Genomic DNA, 19,753 nt, shown 5'->3' with positions numbered 1-19,753 from the left:
TATATCGAAGGTCTGTTCTGTCCAGGATGCTGTCCTGAGGCTAAGAAAACGACACGAACCTGGCTGATGTGGTTCCTGGGCCGGAGGAGCAAAGGACTATTGGGGGTGGGGAGGGTGACAGCCAATTAAGTATGGTCATTACTGACATATTCGGCTCTTACTATGGAGCAACTCAGTTCTAAGTGCTTTGCATGAACTATCCTTTAATCCTTTCCATCATCTTATGAAGCAGGGACTACTGTTACCTCAATTTTACAAGTGAGGAAAGCGAAGCATGAAAGAGGTTAAAGACACATGCCCCACGACCTATCAATCCGTTGTCATAATACTGTGCTGTGTTGCCTTCCAAATACAATGTGGTAAGATGAACTCATGCTCTGTCACCATATGATGGAACTGACTTAAGGAAGGAATCCTCGGGCTGATAACCAGAATGGACTAGTCAGGTAAGGGAGTATGTGAAGAATGTTACTGGCAGATTTGCTTGTGCAAAAGAAGAGGCAAAGAAGGCCTATGTGGCTGAGGTTTAGAGAGTAAGGTGGAGAGTAGTGTGAGGTGAGCTGTGAGTAGATGGACACACGTTTATTATGGAGGCCCTCATGCCCCAGGTTAAGGATGAGGCTTTATCTTTCAAAAGCCATTGAAAGATTTTAAGGAGGCAGGTGGTGAGGTCTTAATATGTGACCTATATCCACTGCTGTGGTCATACAACCTTGAAGTTCGGGGATAATCCAGCTGTTAAGTGTTCTGCACTGCTGTCCTTATGAGTCTTCTGGCTCTTCAGAATATCCATGTTTGCCTTGAGATCTGAGCTCACATGTTTCATTTGCATCTTCTTCCTTTCACTCAGCTCTATCTAGAGAATTTTTAAAACTGAAATTTTACAACTCTTTCTTTTTTTAATCATTTTAATGTTTGTTGATTTCTCACTATTCAGTCATTAAGTATTTGTTGAGCATTTGCTTGGTGCTAGAATCTGGAGCTACAGACAAGGAAAAGGCATTTCCTTATCCTCGAGGTGCTTGTTTTCCCAGGGGAATAAAGTAAACAGACATTTAAAATGCCTGTAGTAAATGCTTGGTAGAGAAAGGAGCTGGGCCAGGAAGTGGTTGGGAACAGGAGGGAAATGGCATTTGAGGAAGAGGAAAGGTGGAAAGGCAGAGATTTGCAAAAGAGCATGTTGCCATCTGAACAATGAAAACTGTTTCCATGTGGTTATAGTTCTGGGTGAGCAGGGGAGCGAGATGAGATGGAGGGATTGGTTAGGGCCAAAATGCAGGGCCGTTGTGTGGTGTGCTGAGGTTTGGGACTTTTCTTGTAGGAAACAAGAGATGATAGAGGACTTTTCACAAACCCTTGACCTTCAAAAAAAAAAATTCTGGTGGCAGCATGAGGGATACCCCGGGACTAGGGGAAATTGGGAGCCAGGATCCCATTTAGAGTGTTGCCATAGTCCATGCCAGAGACGATAAAGGTCTAAAGTCAGGTAGCGTAGCGTACTGGAAAGACTTTGAGAAGCCGTGAAAAGTAGGGATGAATGTGAAAAGTACTAGAATTCAGGATGCAGCCAGAAGAAGGGGAGCTTGCCATAGAGACAAAAAGAAATGGTCAGAGAGGCAGAAGGAAAACCAAACCCAAGTGCTGTCAGAATCCAAAGGGGATGAAAGTGATGAGACGTTGGAAAGTAGTTCAAAAGAAAGGTTAGAAAGTTTTAAAGTAGCTTTAAAAAGATGAAGTCTTGAAAATAGGTCTTTGGTGACTAATGTGAAGGCAATTTTAATAGTGTAGCAAAGAAAAGTCACCTTATTTTGAGCAGTACACACAGCCATATTTATGTTTTTTTAAAGGGTTGTTACAGTATTAACTAGTACAAGACAGTGTTGAGTATTCTGAAGTAATTTTTAAAATTAGATTTGATACTGGAATAGTTTAATATATTTGCTTAAGCTTTATGCTGTATAATTCGGAGACTAGACTATTATTCATAATAGTTAACCTGCTGTGTGCCAGGCCCTGCCCTTAGATGTTTACGTCCACTGCCGCAGTTACTCCTCAGTCAGGTACTCAGGTATCCACAGTTTATATAAACAGTCTTGTTACGTGCACTGTAGGAGAACAAGTGCCCTGTTTTTACTTTACTTTTGGGGGTCTTCCTTGACTTGACTCTTAAGCCTCTGGCACAAATGTCTGTTGAATGCATGTGGTTGCACACAGAAGAGACGCCCATCTGGCGTGCAGGCTGCTAATGAAACCTGGGTGACAAGCAGGTGAATAACCACAGCCAAGCAGCGGCTGAGTTTGGTCGTTAGAAGATGTAAAAAGCATGCTGAGTCGAAAACTTCCCGTGGCTGTGGTTGCCTCCGCATCCCCTGGAAGGTGGAGAAAGGGTGGTGTAACGCAGCTGCGTCCACTTGGAAGAAGAGGTAGGTGAGTGAAGATGTTAGTAACCAAGCCGTAATTCTGTGTTTCTCCAAAAAGAAGCCCTAGCATGATTTTAAACGATGCTCGTAATATAAAATAAGCCATAATGCATCTTTTGGAGCAAAAATTAATGTAAGACCCGGTCTTATTTTCGGGGAAATACGGTAGGACTTATTTTATATTATGAGCATCCTGAAAAATCATGCTAGGGTTTATTTTCCGGTTAGGTCTTATTTTCGGGGAAACAGTAGTGGGGAGCAAGAGGGTGTGCTGACGTTTTGTTGCCCTGTGAGTCGGGGAAAGTGGGAGAGAGTAGACCACTGGGCAAGCTTTGGAGGAAGGGGCATTATTTATGAGAGCTAGGTTTCAGTCAGGGCTAAGATGTGGACAGAAAACTGGCAAAGTAAAAAGTACTGGGAAGTCTCGTTGTGCATTCCAAGGGACACAGTGGCAGGGCTTTGTGAAGGGAACATGAGTGAATTGCAGCTTTAGGGGCTGAGGAGATAACGGCGTGGGGCAGAGATGTCAAGGTCCCCATTTTTGTGCCCTGAAGCAACCTATACACACTTTACCGTGACCTCTAACAGTCGATTGCGTTGACCTATTTCCACATCTCTGTTTCTTCTCTCCCACAAGCTCCTGCAGTCAGGCTGTCTTACGCATTATTGTCTCTACATCTGACACGTAGAAAGAACCCCATACGTGTTCATGGAATAAAAAAATGTGGGCGACAATGGATGAAGGGATAGTTGTGTCTAAGAGGCAAGACTGACTAAGATGCTTGGGAAGTAGGCTGGAGGTAGAATATGGACGATCCAAGATAGCTTAGTTGGAGAAGTTTCCAGAAGCACTTTCCTAGGCCTGGATCCCAACCCTAAAGCTCAGTTTATAAGCCAAGGCCCTAATTCCTTGTCTGTTTCCAATGATCCCCTTTCCCCCATGGCTAGACTACAAAAATTGGCATCCGACCAGAATCCACAATTCCGACATCCACTAAGCACAGATAGTGTGTGTGTGTGTGTGTGTGTGTGTGTGTGTGTGTGTATGTGTGAGAGAGAGAGAGAGAGAGAGATGCAGTAGCTTTCCCCTCCCCCTGCCAGCTACAAATTCTGGCCAAGCCTGCTTAATCTTTTTTACCTCCAGGTCTGAGGACAGTTCTCAGCCAAGTGATTCTTTTGGGCTTTGAAAGCAAAAGGAGAGGTTTGGGAGAGGGACGGTGGCGAAAGTTAATGTGATGCTTTTCCCTCAGAGTTTAGGGTTGGAGAAGCATGAGAGCCTCACTGTCTGAGAGAGATGGGAGGGAAAAATAGTAAGTGTGAAAAGTTTGTAAGACATATTCTCTCCAAAGTACCTAATAATTAGAATGTTTTATGGCAGTATAAGCTTCAGAAATCGTGCTCGCCTACAAGGCTGGGGAAGGGATTTCATGTGAGGGGGTGGCATAAGTCTCAACTAGTAAGAAAGTGACTGTGTTTCAGAGGACCTGGAAAGAATATAAATTATAAATAATACATCCAACTCTTCTCTAAACGATTTAAATTCTTGTAATGCTGGGAAAGGGTCAGTGTGCTCAATTCAAGATAAATCATATTTGCATATCTTTCTCTGCAAGGCTCTTCGTAAGTGTTAAGGGATGGAGGAGTACTTTGTATCAAGTCTATTTGACAGACCCTTTTGTTAACCCTAAGAGATGAGTGTTTCATATTTCTTCTGAAATTCTTTGCTGTCTATGATTTCACATGGAGCTGTTTTTAAAAGAGTGTCCTCTGATTATGAAAAGCTGGGTTTTGAGAGTAAGGACTAGTGGACCATTTTTTGATCAGGTGTTTTTACTATTTTACATCTGCATTGTATCAGACTCAGCGGGGGGGGGGGGCTGGCGGGGGGGGGGGGGGGGTTAGCATTCGGTTCCCATGTTTTCATTGTCCTGTTTCAGGTCTGTGTTTTTTAAAAAGTGGTTTATCTTTTCAGCATAGAGTTTTTAAACCATTTACCTGTGGAAGATAAGTTTGTAGATTACATGCAATGAATTTTAAATCGTAATCCTGTTTCTTTTACCATAGCCTTCTCCCTTCATGCCAGCGACCATGTTGGAGCATAAAGTCATTTCAACATTAGCTGAAGACAATCTTAATTCAAAGGGCCTATCCACCAAAAACATTGTTCAGCGCTATACAGAGCCCAGTATAATACACGTGTATACCTGCTGTTTTCACACGCTAGTGTCAGTATTCCCTCCACTGGCGTGAGTAGTGAGAGGGGAAGTATTCACATTTTTGAAAATTCAAAAAATTATTCCTTGAAAACGAAGATTTGAGGAGAGAAAATGTGCCCATATTCAAAGCACACTTGGTTACCTCAAAAGCAGTTTACATGAATTTTAGTCAGAATCAGAAAGCTGTTTAAGAATCTAAAATCTGAAGAAGACTGCCTTAAGTCTTCTGATTATACAATTGCTCTATTGACGTTTTTTTATTTTTCCTTCTAGAAGCAATGCATTCTCATTTTAGGAAATTAGGAAACACCGAAAGGCAAAGAGAAGGGAATACAGAGCAGAGATCACCACTGCAAATGTGTCAGCTCGCAGACATTCTTTTATATAACAGAATATATTTACCCTTTTTAAAAAATAGGTTGACCTCGTTTTCTAAATGAGCTGGGAAGTTTTCTCATGGCTTTTTCACGACCGTGATGTTATTTAATAAAAGATGGTATTAGAAGCCTCAGGAAGCATCCTTGACTTCAAGAATGGTGAGTTACACGTAGGCTATTTACTCAACATTTTTCATTCTGTCAGCATGGTTAGATGCCAAATGGCTGTTCTGAATAATTTTCAAAGGTATGTTTTTTTGATACTTTGCCAGGGAAGTCATAACTCTTACAATGCTCCACAACCCTAACCATACAATTGGATTTATGGACAGATACTATGTCCCATGTTTTGTTGTTTTCTCACTGTTTTAGTATCTGGGATTGATGCCAAAGGCTATTCAGCCTCATTCCATTTATTAAATTAGAGTGTACGACTAAATTTATACACAAGAGTTTAGAGGGGGGAAAAAGATGTTGGTTGTTTATCATTCTAGTTAGGTGTCTGCACATCAGTGAGAAAGTGTGTGAAATCAGCTGACAGGACACCGGAGCCTCAAGGGGAGTTCTGTGCCTTATCCCAAGTCCTCTGACTGCTGCCAAAGGCTTGGCCCTTAAAGTTCCAATCTGTTAGTTCCCTCCTCAGAGCCCTTCCATAGCTCCTTACTGCCTGCCCTACAGGATTCATTGCAGGCTCTTTAGAACGGCAAACAGGCCTCGTGTGATCTCACTGCCAAGCTCACTCAAGTCCTTTCCTCAGGTCATACTCAGTGACTTGGAATTCTCTGAAAATGTCATTAGTTCCATGCCCCTGTCCTTTAATGCCTGTTTCCCCTCCTTCTGGGAGGCTGTATTGTACTGTTGCAGGTCAAGCATCACCTCCTCTATGAAGCCTTCTCTGACTCACTGTATGATCCTGTGTCCCCCCTTTCCAGGGAGAACAGACCCTCTATGCCCCATTGCATACGCACACATAACTGTATCACAGCATCTGGGACATATTGCTGCACTTCTTGTTTTCACGTGTAAATCCCTTTCCCCATCTTTTTGGAGCTGATTGTATCCTTTTGTAGCTGTCATCTTTCATTAGGAACATTTAATAGCCTTTTTAAAAATTATTTTTTATTTTTCAATTACGGTTGACATACAGCATTATATTAGTTTCAGATGTACAACATAGTGATTAGACATTTATATATCTTACAAAGTGACCACCCAGACAAATCTAGCACCCACCTGGCCCTATACATAGTTACTACAATATTATTGACTATGCCCTATGCTGTACTTTACATCCATCCCCATGACTATTTTCTAACTACCAATTTGTACTTCTTAATCCTTTCATCTTTTTCACTCATCACCCCCAATTCCCCTCCCATCTGGCAACTATCAGTTTGTTCTCTGTATCTATGAGTTTGTTTCTGTTTTGTTCTTTTGTTTTTCAGATTCCACGTATAAGTGAAATCATATGGTATTTCTCTTTCACTGTCTGACTTAATTTCAGTGAGCATAATACCCTCTAGGTCCATCCATGTCCTTGAAAATGGCAAGATTTCATTCTTTTTTATGGCTGAGTAATATTCTGTTGTACACATGTACCACTTTGTCTTCATCCGGTCATTTACTGATAGACACTTAGGTTGCTTCCATAGCTTGGCTATTGTAAATAAAGCTGCAGTGAACATATGATTGGACATGTCTTTTCAAACTTGTGTTTTTGGTCTCTACAGATAAATATTTGGTCTCTACAGATAATTCCCAGAAGTGGAATTACTGGGTCCTTCTTTGTCTCTTCTTCTAGCCTTTGTTTTAAAGTCTATTTTGTCTGGTATAAGTATTGTTACCCTAGCTTTTGTTTGTTCGTTTGTTTACATTTTCATGCAATATCTTTTTCTATCCCTTTACTTTTCATCTGTGTGTCTTTCAATCTGAAGTGAGTCTCATGTAGGCAGTATATGTAAGGGTCTTTTCTTCTTATCCATTCAGCTGCCCCATGTCTTGTGTGTGTGTGTGTGTGTGTGTGTGTGTGTGTGTGTGTGTGTGTGTTTAATCTCAAAATCTATGTGCATTTTTATTTATTTATTTTTTGGATTCTTTTTTTAAAATTTATTTTGACATTCAATATTATTTTATATTAATTTCAGGTGTACAGCCTATGGTTAGACATTTATGTAACTTAAGAAGTGATCCCCTGACTAGTCTAGTACCCACCTGGCACTATACATAGTTATTCCCATATTATTAACTATATTCCCTGTGCTTTACATCCTCATGGCTATTTTGTGACTATCAGTTTGTACTTCTTAATTCCTTCACCTTTTTCACCCTGCCTCCCAACCTCCTTCCCTTTTATCACCTTGATAAATGTAGTACCCATCTGACACCACAGTTGCTACAATATTATTGACTATATTCCTTATGCTATACCCTACATCCCCATGACTGCTGTGTAACAACCAATTTGTACTTGTCAGTCCCTTCCCCCTTTTCACTCACCTCCAAACCCCTTCCCATCTGGCTACCATCAAAATATTCTCAGTATCAATGAGTTTCTCTTTTGTTTGTTTGTTTTGTTCTTTGATTCCAAATATAAGCAAAAATCACATTGCATCTGTCTTTCTGTCTGACATATTCCAGTTAGCACATTACCCTCCAGGTCCATCCATGCCACCAAAGATGGCAAGTATCCATTCCCTTCCATGGCCGAGCAATATTCCATTGTGTGTGTGTGTGTGTGTGTGTGTGTCACCTGCTGTTTATCCATTCATCCGTTGATGGACACCCAGGCCGCCTCCATATCTTGGCCATTGTAAACAATGCTGCAATGAACATATGGATGCACATGTCCCCTCAAAGGAGCATTTTGGGTTTGTTTGGATAAATACCTGGAAGTCGGATTACTGGGTCTTTCCTTGTCTCTGGTTATAGCCTTGGTTTTAAAGTCTGTTTTGTTTGGTGTAAGTATTGTTACCTCAGCTTTCTTTTTCTTTTCTTTTTTTTTTCATTTTCATGAAATATCTTTTTCCCATTCCTTTACTTTCAGTCTGTGTGTGCCTTATCAATCCAGAGTATCTTATAGGCAGCATATGTAAGGGTCTTGTTTTATCCTTTCAGCCACCCTGTCTTTTGATTGGAGCATTTAATCCATTTACATTTAAAGTAAGTGTTGATAGATATGTAGTTATTGTCATTTTATTGTTCATATTTTTTATCTTTTTTTTTCTTAAAGAAGTTCCTCTAACATCACTTGTAGTACAGGTTTGATGCTGATGAACTCCTTTAGCTTTTTCTTATCTGGGAAGCTCCTTATCTGTCCTTCGATTTTAAATGATAACCTTGCTGGGTGGAGTAATCTTGGTTATAGGTCCTTACTTTTCGTCACTTTCAATGTTTCCTGCCAATCCCTTCTGGCCTGCAAAGTTTCTGTTGAGGAATCAGCTGACAGTCTTATGTGGGCTCCCTTATAGGTAACTAACTGCTTTTCTCTTGCTGCTTTTAAGATCCTCTTTGTCTTTAACTTTTGGCATTTTAATTATGATGTGTCTTGGTGTGGGCCTCTTTGGGTTCATCCTGTTTGGGAGTCTGTGCTCCCTGGGCTTGTATGTCTATTTCCTTCACCAGGTTAGGAAAGTTTCTGTCATTATTTCTTCAAACAGATTTTCAATCCCTTGCTGTCTCTCTTCTCCTTCTGGTACCTTTATGATGTGAATGTTGGTATGCTTGATGTTGTCCCAGAGGCCCCTTAAACGCTCCTCATTTTTCTGGATTCCTTTTTCCTTTTGCTGTTCTGATTGGATGTTTTCTGCTACCTGATCTTCTCAATCACTGATTCAATCCTCTGTTTCATTTAATCTATTATTGATTTCCTCTAATGTATTCTTCATTTTAGTTACCATATTCTTCATTTCTGACCAGTTCTTTTTTATGTTTTCAATCTCCATTTTTATGTGTTCTATCTCTGTTGAAGTTCTCAGCCCTTTGTTGAAGGGCTGACCTTATGGAACAGAATTTGGAGTCTCTTCAGTCTGCTCTTCAGGTGTGTCATTTGTAGAGGTTGTTGGGAGGTGCTCTAGTGTGGTCTGAAGCTCGCCATGGTGTGGTGGTCATGGTGCCTCTAGGCAGGGGCTCTGTTGTAGGCCAAGTTCAGCCATGGCCTGTGCCCTCCCTGGGGCCACTTGGTATGAGCTACAAAGTGATCTGCAGATGGCTGCTACTTGTGCTGGGCTTGGAGGTGCCTGGGAGAGGCTAAGCTGTGAACCAAGGCCAACTGCCACTAGTGCCAGGCTTAGGGCTGCTCAGCCAGAGGTACAGGACACACTGAGGCCAGATGCTGCTTGTTTGGGATTTGTGAACCTTTGAGAGATTTTAGAAAATTCCACGGTATGAGCCTAGAGAGGCAGTTTGTATGAAAAATCCACTGGATGCATGTTCGGTAGGCCTGAAAGTTAGGTGGGGCAATGTCTCAGGAAATCACCAGGGCAGGGTAAACATTGTTAGCTAGGTTGATGGAGACTAGATATTTTAATAGCTGTTCAGCTAGCCTGACTGCCTTTATTTTCCCTCACCTGCTCCCTAATTCATTCTCTGTATCATCTCAAGAGTAAGTAGGCTTAATAGACAATGGCCATATGTTTCAAAGGTCTGGTGGTAGGAAGTGGGTAAAATTAGCTCCAGGACATAATTAGCCCTGGGTCTAATTTATTTCCTACAGTTAATATCAAGACTGACTTGACCCTAGCCTGCTTCTGAGATATTCCAGAAAAGGGTGAGGAGTAGGGAAGGAGTGAGGAATTAAGTAGGGGCTGTGAGAAACTAAGTGAAGAATCAGGTGTAGACAGCCATAATAGTCACAGATCCAAAAAGGTATATATTGTTAGCCAGAGTTCAACAAAAGCTGCCAGAACTTGCATGGGTGGGTGCTCCTGTAAGTGTTAACAGGGCTTTCTTGGTCCTGGGTCAGAGTGATGATAAAGTCAAAAAAACACTGTCCGGTGACCAAAAGTAGTTGCCAAGTTATTTGTTTGTGGCGGACATAGTGTAGTAGATACAAAGAACAGAAGTCAGTCTTATCAAAATATATTCCATGAGAATCTGAAATTTCAAAATAGTGTAGTTTGTGTATGATTAATAGCAATACAAAATAATTTCTTCCTTAAATAATATATTTATAAAAGAATTGTTGAGACACCTTTTAAAACATACGTGAGAAGTGATTCAGAATGTGTAAATTCAAATTTTTATCAATAATTAATTTTTCTGTTGATCTTATGGGTGAGAAATGACGGCTCTTGTTACTTTAGTTTGCATCTTCCTGATTGCTAGTAAGATTAAGCTTTTTTTTTTCCATATTTGTTTATCATTTAGATTTGCTTTTCTGGAAATACCTGTTCACAGTCCTTTGTTCATTTTTCAGTGGAGTTTTTCATCTTCCTATAAATTTGAAGGCACCCATTGTACATTATAGATTTAACCTTTGTGTTACACATTACAAATTTTTCCCACAATCTGTTTTTGTTTTTTTTTAATTTGCCGTTTTAATCTTTTTTTATTTTTTAAGATTTTATTGGGGAAGGGGAACAGGACTTTATTGGGGAACAGTGTGTACTTCCAGGCCTTTTTTTCCAAGTCAAGTTGTTGTCCTTTCAATCTTAGTTGTGGAGGGTGCCGTTCAGCTTCAAGTTGTTGTCCTTTCAGTCTTAGTTGTGGAGGGCGCAGCTCAGCTCCAGGTCCTGTTGCCGTTGCTAGTTGCAGGGCGCGGAGCCCACCATCCCTTGCGGGACTCGAGGAATTGAACTGGCAACCTTGTGGTTGAGAGCCCATTGTCCCATGTGGAAATCGAACCAGCAGCCTTCGGAGTTAGGAGCATGGAGCTCTAACCGCCTGAGCCACCGGGCCGGCCCCACCCACAATCTGTTATAATGTTTTTGTTTATGGTATCTTTGACCTACATATTTTTAATAAATTCTCTCTTCTTTTATAACAACCTAGTTTAGTATTTTAGTAGAAAATGTTTCCCTAGCTCTTAATGTATAAATTTATCCTCTTCAATTTTGTTCTAAAATATTTTTATTGTTTTGTAAATTCATTTATTTTTAATTCATATGGATTTTATTTTTGAATATGGATTAAGATAGGAGTCTAATTTTATTTTCCTCTAGATGTCTATATTAAAATCCTATTTATACTAAGATACATTTTGAGACTCTCCATTAAAATGTTCTAATTATTTTTCCAAATGACAAAAGTTCCTAAAATTTATTGGGCATGTGTGTGCCAAATACTGTCCTAAGCACTTTGCATATTTTAGCTCATTTATTTTTGGCAGCAACATTGTAGGTCAGTTCTGTTATTCCACATAAATATTAAAATGCTTTTATACAATTGAAAAGAAACCATTGGGATTATGATTAGAAATACATTAAATTTTTACATTGATTTTTGGGAGAATTGACACATTATATATCCTTCAATACAATTTTGTAATTTTCTTCATATGTCTTAAAGCTTGTCTTGTCAAATATAGCCTTAAGTATTTTGTATGCTATACTCTTAGTGCAGTTTTATCACTATTACAAGTGGAATATATGTTTTTCCATATATTCCTATAAGCTATTCTTATAAGCATTCTTACTGATCCAGTAAGGATGGTATGCATATTAGTTAGTTTAGGGTAAGTCCTGCTGAAGTGGCAACCTGAAATTCTCAGTGCTGTAGAACAAATAATTTCCCGCTCATACTACATGTCCATCAAAAACTGACAGCAGCTCCGCTTTACATCCTCTTCACTCTGGGACCCAGGCTAATAAAAGAACTGCTATCAGGCACATTGCAGCCTGTAGTAGAAGAAAAGGAATCAAGGTACAGCATCTTGTGGCTGGGAAAGCTTCTACAAAGAAGTGTCCCACACTATCCCCCACCCTCCCATTTTTTAATCCAAGGCAAGACATATGCCCATATCTGACAGTGAAGTGTCAGGAGCATGCATGTGCTCCCACAGGGAAGGGCCCTTCAAGTCACAATGCCAAGTCTGACATCAATGGAGTGGAGATAAGTAATATCCAACATGAGGAGCAGCAAATATTTTGATCAGTAATACAGTCTTTCTGAGTGTTTTGTTTTTAAGTTGGCAAGATTGGGAAATCCTAGAAAAATACATGTATACTAGACATTTATCACTGTTTCACAATATCCAGTTCCTCCCTACTTCCAAGTAGGCAAGAAGATCATACTTTCTTGTCTCTTAAAATTAGACATAACCATGTGAATAATCCTGGCCAATGAAAATGTGAATGGAAGTGATGTATTTCACTCCTGCATAGAAGCACTGAGGACTTGGAGCATGATTCTTCATGATCTTCTCCCTGCCATAGTGATTATAGAAGTATGTGTTAAAGTGAAAGTTCCAAAAGACCAAAGTGGCTAGAATGCTGGGCCATCATTAGAAGACAATTGCTCTGGTTGCCACCTGGGTTAGGTAGTTGCATTCTATGGCAGAGAATGGCTCCATACTCACCCAACCATTTTCCTTTTCTCCTGGGATTACAGCAAAATTATACTTTCCAATCCTAGTTGTGATTAAGTAAGCCCAATCTAATTAAATTTTGCTTGTAATTAAGTAAGCCCAATTTAACTACATTTTGGTCAAAAGAATGTGGATGGAAATGATTGACCACACTTCCAGTCCTGACTCAGCCTCCATCGTGATTCTCCATGTTGCCTTCCTTTCTCTGCCTGCCCGTCAGATGCAAAGGACCTGGTAGAGAATTCTGAGGTCGGAGAAGATGGCAGTGCTACTGATGGAAAGAGCCTGGATTTCTGAATAACTGTATGAGAGCTTCATTGCTGACCCACATTGGATTATGATGTGATGCAAAGTAATTTGTGTGACGCTACCGAGGTTCCAAGGTTTGGGGCTATTTGTAAGATAAGCTAGCCTATGCTAACTAATGCTAAATTTGATCTTCTAGTCATACTTTATATAGAGTTTTTTGTTTTTGTTTGTTTTGGTTTAAATTTTATTGTTTTACCGGGGAATATTGGGGAACAGTGTGTTTCTCCAGGGCCCATCAGCTCCAAGTCGTTGTCCTTCAATCTAGTTGTGGAGGGCGCAGCTCAGTTTCAAGTCCAGTCGCTGTTTTCAATCTTAGTTGCAGGGAGCACAGCCCACCATCCCATGAGGGAATTGAACTGGCAACCTTGCTGTTGGGAGCTCGAGCTCTAATCAACTGAGCCATCTGGTCTCCCCTCTGGAAGCTCAGCGGCAGCTCGTTGTCTTCAGTCTAGTTGTGGAGGGCGCAGTTCACTGGCTCACGTGGGAATTGAATCGGCAACTCTGTTGTTCAGAGCTCGTGCTCTCATCAACTGAGCCATCTGGCCGCCCTATAGAGTTTTAATTTGGAGTAACTGCTCACCTTTTCACATGCCTTTTCATCATCTATTTACACAATCATTATTTTTCTCCATTAATTTGCTGGTATAATGAATTATATTGACAGATTTTTTAAAAATTGAACCAGCCATATATTCCTGAAATAACCCTACTTGGTTGTAATAATCCTTTATTATTCTAAAATACTCTATTTCCTAAAATTGTATTCAGAGTTTTTACACTAATAAGCTTAAGTGAGGTCATTCTATATTTTCTTTAATTACATTGGTGGGTTGTTTTTTTTAACTTTTATTTATTTTAAGTGTGTTTTTCTAGGACCCATCAGCTCAAAGTCAAGTAGTTGTCTTCAGTCTACTTGTGGAGGGCGCAGTTCACAGTGGCCCGTAGTGGGATTGAACCAGCAACCCTGGTGTTACAAGCATCACACTCCAACCAACTGAGCTAACCAGCAGTCCCATTATATTGTTTTTAAAATCAGATATCAGATTAATATTTTGCTGGCTTTATAAAGTGTGTAATTTTCAGTTTTTTTCCTATGGTTTGGAATAATTTTTAAAACATTGAACTATCTGGTCTTGATGTATGAAAAAGAATTATAGATGATCCCCTTGCTTTGATTCAGAGTTGTACTCAATTTCTCTGTAACTTAAACTTATATTATTTAGTTTTGCCTATTTTTAACCTTTATAAAAATGAAATCATAAGGTATATTCATCCATAACTTCCAATTTTTACTCAACAGTGTTTTTGCAATTCATCCATGTTGATATGCAGTTGAACAATTTTTATTGTATAATATTATATTGTATAAACACACATTTAAAAAAAATCCATTCTAGTAGGTTCATTGGATTGTTAACAGTTTGGGCTAATATAAATATTTTTGTACATCTGCTGTGCAAGAGTTTCTCTGCCCAAAGTGGAATTGCTGCATTGTAGAATATTCACAGCTTCTAGATAATACCAAAATGTTAATGAAACTGATTGAAGCAATTTACATTCCAACTAATTTCTCCACATCCTTACCAATACTTGGTCTTCATCAGCTTTGACATTTTTCTCTATCTGTTGGGTCAAAAGTGTATCTCATTGTGGTTTTCATTTTCATATGTCATTGAAATTGAGTATACTTGTACATTATTGGCCACTTCATGTTTTCTCTCTTGTGAAAAGGCTGTTCATATCTTCTGCTCATTTGTCTATTTGTCTTTCTTTATTGATCTATAGCTAAACAATAGGTTTTTGTTAAAGAAACATCCTTAAATTTAATATAATCAAATTTATCAATATTTTTCTTCAGAAAATTTCCAAGATTTAGCTTTCACATTTATGTCCCTAACGTAACTGTAGTTGTATACACACACATAAATTTACACATATTGGGAGGAGAGGTAAGGAGCTAATTCCTTTTATTTTCCTCATAGAGAGTATCCAAGCTCTTTTCACATTGAGAAAGTCATCATTTTCCCCACTCATCTGTAGTGCCAGCTTCATCAGATATCTATTTCTGAGCTCTCTTTTCTGGTCAATTTGTTTATCTGTGTAAATTCTGTATTGTCTTAACAACTATAGCTTTATAATGTCTCTTGGTATCTGATAGGACAAAACTTTCTACTTCCTCTTTAGAAGCATCTTAGCTATTTTTGGCACTTTAATCTTCATATAAATTTCAATTCTTTAAAATGGTTATTTAGATTTTTATTGCATAATCTATAGAGTTCAGGGAAATTGACAACTTTGTGATGAAACTTCTGCATTCATATGGTATATTTCTTCATTTACTTATGTGGTTTTACTCATATTTCAGTAAATTTTTGTAGTATTCTACATGAAGTTCCTTAAATATTCTTGTTAGATTTACTCCGAGGTACCATATTTTTTGTACCATTTTAAATGGTATCCTTTTAAAATTAAAATTTGCAGCTATTTTGCTGGCATATAGAAAGGCAATTAACTTTTGCCTGTCGATCCTATTTCTAACCATCTTGATAAATTTTCTTATAATTTGTTGCAGACTCTTTGAGTTTTCTACATAGACAATCATTTAATTTATAAATAATGACAATTTGGTTTCTTCTTCTCCAATCCTTATACTCCTGTGTTATTTTTCTTGATGCTCTGCAATGGCTAGACCTCCAGCACAAAGTTATTAGGAATGGTAATAGTTTTGCTCCTTGTCTTGGTCCTTGTTTTTAAAGGAATTGCTTTTAACCTTTTTACTGTAGAGTATTATACTTGCCAGAGATGTTTTTGCATACACACCCTTTTTAGGTAAGCCAAGGGTGTTCTTTATTCCTTTTTGGCTGTAAGTTTTTTGTTTTTATTATAAATGGCTTGTGAATTTTTTTGAATGTTTTTTCTACCTCTTGTGAAATTACCATGTATTTTTGCTTTTTTAATTTGTTAATATGACAAATTACATTAATAAATTCTCTAATGATGCAGTGACCTTCCATTCCTGGAATAAACCCAAATGAGCGTTGTCCTCATATATATTTTGCTAGATATAGTTGCTAATATTTTAAGATTTTTACATCTATGATCAAGAGTGAAGTTGGACTATAATGTTTTTCTTGTCTAGTTTTCACATAAAGTTATATGAGCCTCATAAAATTAGGGGTTCCTCCTTTTGTGCTTTCTGAAGAAGATTAAGATTAGAATGATCTGTTCCTTGAATCTTGGTAAACTTACCTATTAAAGTACCTGGGCCTGGTGTTTTCTTTCTGGGAAAAATTTTTAACTACTGATAAAATTTTATTAATCATGATAGGCTGGTTGGTAATCAAATTATTTAATAACCAATGTACACTAATCAATCAGAACTGACCCTGGCCCTCAGCAAACAGTATGGCTGTACCATTGCATACAAGCTAAATATCAGCTCTGATATTTTAAATTTCAGATTTTAAATTTCTTCTTAAGTCAGTTTTGTAAATTTAGATTTCCATGAATTTGTCCATTTTACTTAAGTTTTAAAATTTATTGATAAATTGCTCATAATGTTTTACCTGTGTAATTGCTGTTGTATTTATGATTTCCTTTTCTTAAAATTGTATCTGCTCTCTTTCTTTCTTCATCAATTTGCTAAAGGCTTGTCAGTCTTACTAATTTTTTTTTCAGTGAATCAACATTTTGCTTTGTTGATCCTTTCTACTGACTGTTGTCTTCTGTTTCATGAATTTTTGCTCCTATTTTTTTATTTCCTTTATTCTATTTAGATATTTGTTCTTTTTGTAATTTCAACTCTTATTTTTTTATTAATGTAAGGATTATAAGGCTACTCACTGCCTCCATCTACCACTTTAGCTGTATCTCACAAGCTTTCCTATATAATTGTTATTGTAGGTTCTAAGTATTTTCTATTTTCCCTTTGTTTTCTTTTCTGACCCATGAACAATTTAGAATTATACTTTAAATTTCCAAAGGGTTTTTTTTGTTGTTGTTATTTTTTTTTTAATTAATTGCGTTATGTTTATAGAATGTGGTCTACATGATAGTGATTCTTCGACATTTGTTGGTTTTGCCCTATGGGCTAGTACATTGTCAATTTCTACAATTGTTCCCTTGAAGAGAAATGGTATTCTCCAGTTACTGGGTAAAGGTGTCCGTATACGAGTATTCATTATACCTGGTTTGTTTATTGTGATGGTCAAATTATCCATATTCTTACTTTTTTATCTTGCCAATTCCTGACAAAGATTTATTAAAGTCTACCTCAGTAATGGTGTACTTGTCAATTTCTTTTTCATGTTTTCTCATTTTTTGCTTGATTATTTTTTGAAAGCATGCTATTGGAAGTATGCAAGTTTAGAATTCTTTACATCTTTCCAATGAATGGACCTTCCTCAGTAGATAATGAACCTCTATCTCTAGTAATGCTTTTTGCCTTAAAGTATTATTTATTTATCTGATAATAATATATTCATGCAAGCTTTCTTTTGGTTAATATTTATTAAATGTTTTTCTATCTTTTTACTTTAAACTCTTCTATGAACTTATTTGTTTTACATGTGTCTCTTGTAAACAACATTTAGCAAGACTTTGCTTTTTATATAATCTGATAACAAGTTTGGTCCACTTACCCTTATTGTTATTTTAATATGTTTTGATTCCATTTCTACCATTTATTTTATGCATTCTATTGTTCCACCTTTTCTATATTCTTTTTTTTCTTCTTAACTTTTTTAGATTAAGTCTCATGTTTTGTTTTTCTGTTAATTTGTCTTTTCCCTTTTTCAGTTTGAAGCTTATGCATTTTTTAAATATTTAATGGGGTATCCTAGAATTTTTATTTTTTTTTTAAAGATTTTATTGGGGAAGGGGAACAGGACTTTATTGGGGATCAGTGTATACTTCCAGGACTTTTTTCCAAGTCAAGTTGTTGTCCTTTCAGTCTTAGTTGTGGAGGGTGCAGCTCAGCTCCAGGTCCAGTTGCTGTTGCTAGTTGCAGGGGGTGCAGCCCACCATCCCTTGCAGGAGTGGAACCAGCAACCTTGTGGTTGAGAGGATGCACTTCAACCAACTGAGCCATCCGGGAGCTCAGCGGCAGCTCAGCTCAAGGTGCCGTGTTCAATCTTAGTTGCAGGGGGCAGAGCCCACCATCCCTTGTGGGACTCAAGGAATTGAACTGGCAACCTTGTGGTTGTCGAGGGCACAGCTCAGCTCCAGGTCCAGTTGCCATTGCTAGTTGCAGGGGGCACAGCCCACCATCCCTTGTGGGAGTCGAACTGGCAACCTTGTGGTTGAGAGGACATGAGCCATCCGGGAGCTCAGCGGCAGCTCAGCTCAAGGTGCCGTGTTCAACCTTAGTTGCAGGGGGCAGAGCCCACCATCCCTTGCGGGACTCGAGGAGTTGAACTGGCAACCTTGTGGTTGAGAGCCCACTGGCCCATGTGGGAATCGAACCAGCAGCCTTCGGAGTTAGGAGCATGGAGCTCTAACCGCCTGAGCCACCGGGCCGGCCCCTAGAATTTTTAACATATATATTTGTATGTGTAATTTAATACATCTTAAATTGGTGAGTGTTTTACCCTCCTGAACAAAATACAGACCTTTGAATGCCTTATTCTCGATTACCTCCTTCCAACTTATATGCCATTGTTACCAGCATTTAATTTCTATATTATTTGTAACCCAATAATTAAGACATTATTGTTGTTTAACACAGTCTGTGATTGTTTAGATTTGCCCATGTGTTTATCATTTTCTTTGCTGTCTGTTTTGGATCTCAGACCTTCTTTCTGGGATGAGTTTTCTTCATCCTAATGTACATCCTGTAGAAGTTCCTCTAGTGAGTAATAGTGAACTCTCATTTTGTATATGTCAGACATGTTTTTATTTTGCCCTCATTCTTGAAAGATAGTTTTGTGGGGTACAGAAATCTAAATTATCAGTTATTTTCTCTCTGCATTTTGAAGATATTATTCTACTGTCTCCTGACATCCATTGTTGTTATTGATAAGTGTACCAAATGTCTGTTGCTCCCTTGTGGATAATCTATTTTTCTCTCTGATTGCCCTAAGTTTTTCTGTTTGTCTGCATTTGACCACAATATGTCTCGGTGTGAAAGCCTTTGTATTTATCCTGCCTTGAATTTTTTTGGCATCTGGAAACTTCCATGATAAAACAGGAGAGCCATTCTAAAAGTGTTGCATTTTACCCTTGCCTGTCCCCCAACCCCACACTTACTTTAAGTGCAGTTATGAGATCTGGAGCTGTGAGAATCACCTTGAAATCATGAAATGACAAACACAAGAATGGAGAAATAGGGGCGAAAGCACTAGATTGCCTAGACTGCACGTTATAGGAGAAAAAAGTTTGCCTTTTTTGCTTAATGTATACCTTTAGTCAGGTATTCTGTTGTATCCAAAAATAATCTTAAAACATGATATTTTTACTTTCCATGTGAAGTGCAACATACTACTATAACAGAGTAAGTGCTCAATAATGTTTTTCAAATGACTACTGTGTCATTTTGTGTCATGTACATGGTGAGATCTGTGTTTTCTCTTTGAGAATATGCCTAAATTAGTGACTAGTAAGAAGAGATTAATTGTTGATTAAAGACAACTTGTAAGATTTCTCTTTCAACTGAAAATTTATTTGGAAATCTATATATATTGGGATTACTTTTAAAACTTAGTGGTGTGACTCATTTTGTCATTTAAACAACAGTCTTGGGTCTTAAAAGTAAAAGGAATATCATTTTTAAAATTACTTCTGTTGTTGGCGTTCCCATGTCATGTCATTAAGTCTCAAGGAAATTTATTTTAAGTGGGAAACACTGAAAATGTAACTGTCTTCTTAGAACAAAAATCATGCAAGTACAGAAAAATAATTAATTTTATTGGT

General features: G+C 38.1%; 1 long non-coding RNA gene across 2 annotated transcripts; it reads left to right on the top strand.

Moving 5' to 3' along the window:
* Positions 1-829: 829 nt before the first annotated feature.
* Positions 830-19,480, top strand: LOC109449871 (uncharacterized). Of its 2 annotated transcripts, none has more exons than XR_002137766.2 (4): positions 830-2,423; positions 5,055-5,172; positions 12,756-12,918; positions 13,718-19,480. It is a non-coding gene; the product is annotated as an uncharacterized LOC109449871 (long non-coding RNA). The 2 variants fall into 2 exon arrangements; XR_012495598.1 differs by having other exon boundaries at positions 830-2,427.
* Positions 19,481-19,753: the final 273 nt, after the last annotated feature.

The sequence above is a fragment of the Rhinolophus sinicus genome, linkage group LG04 (assembly GCF_036562045.2).
Source record: "Rhinolophus sinicus isolate RSC01 linkage group LG04, ASM3656204v1, whole genome shotgun sequence".
NCBI lineage: Eukaryota > Metazoa > Chordata > Mammalia > Chiroptera > Rhinolophidae > Rhinolophus > Rhinolophus sinicus.
This window is presented reverse-complemented; position numbering and strand designations above follow the sequence as displayed.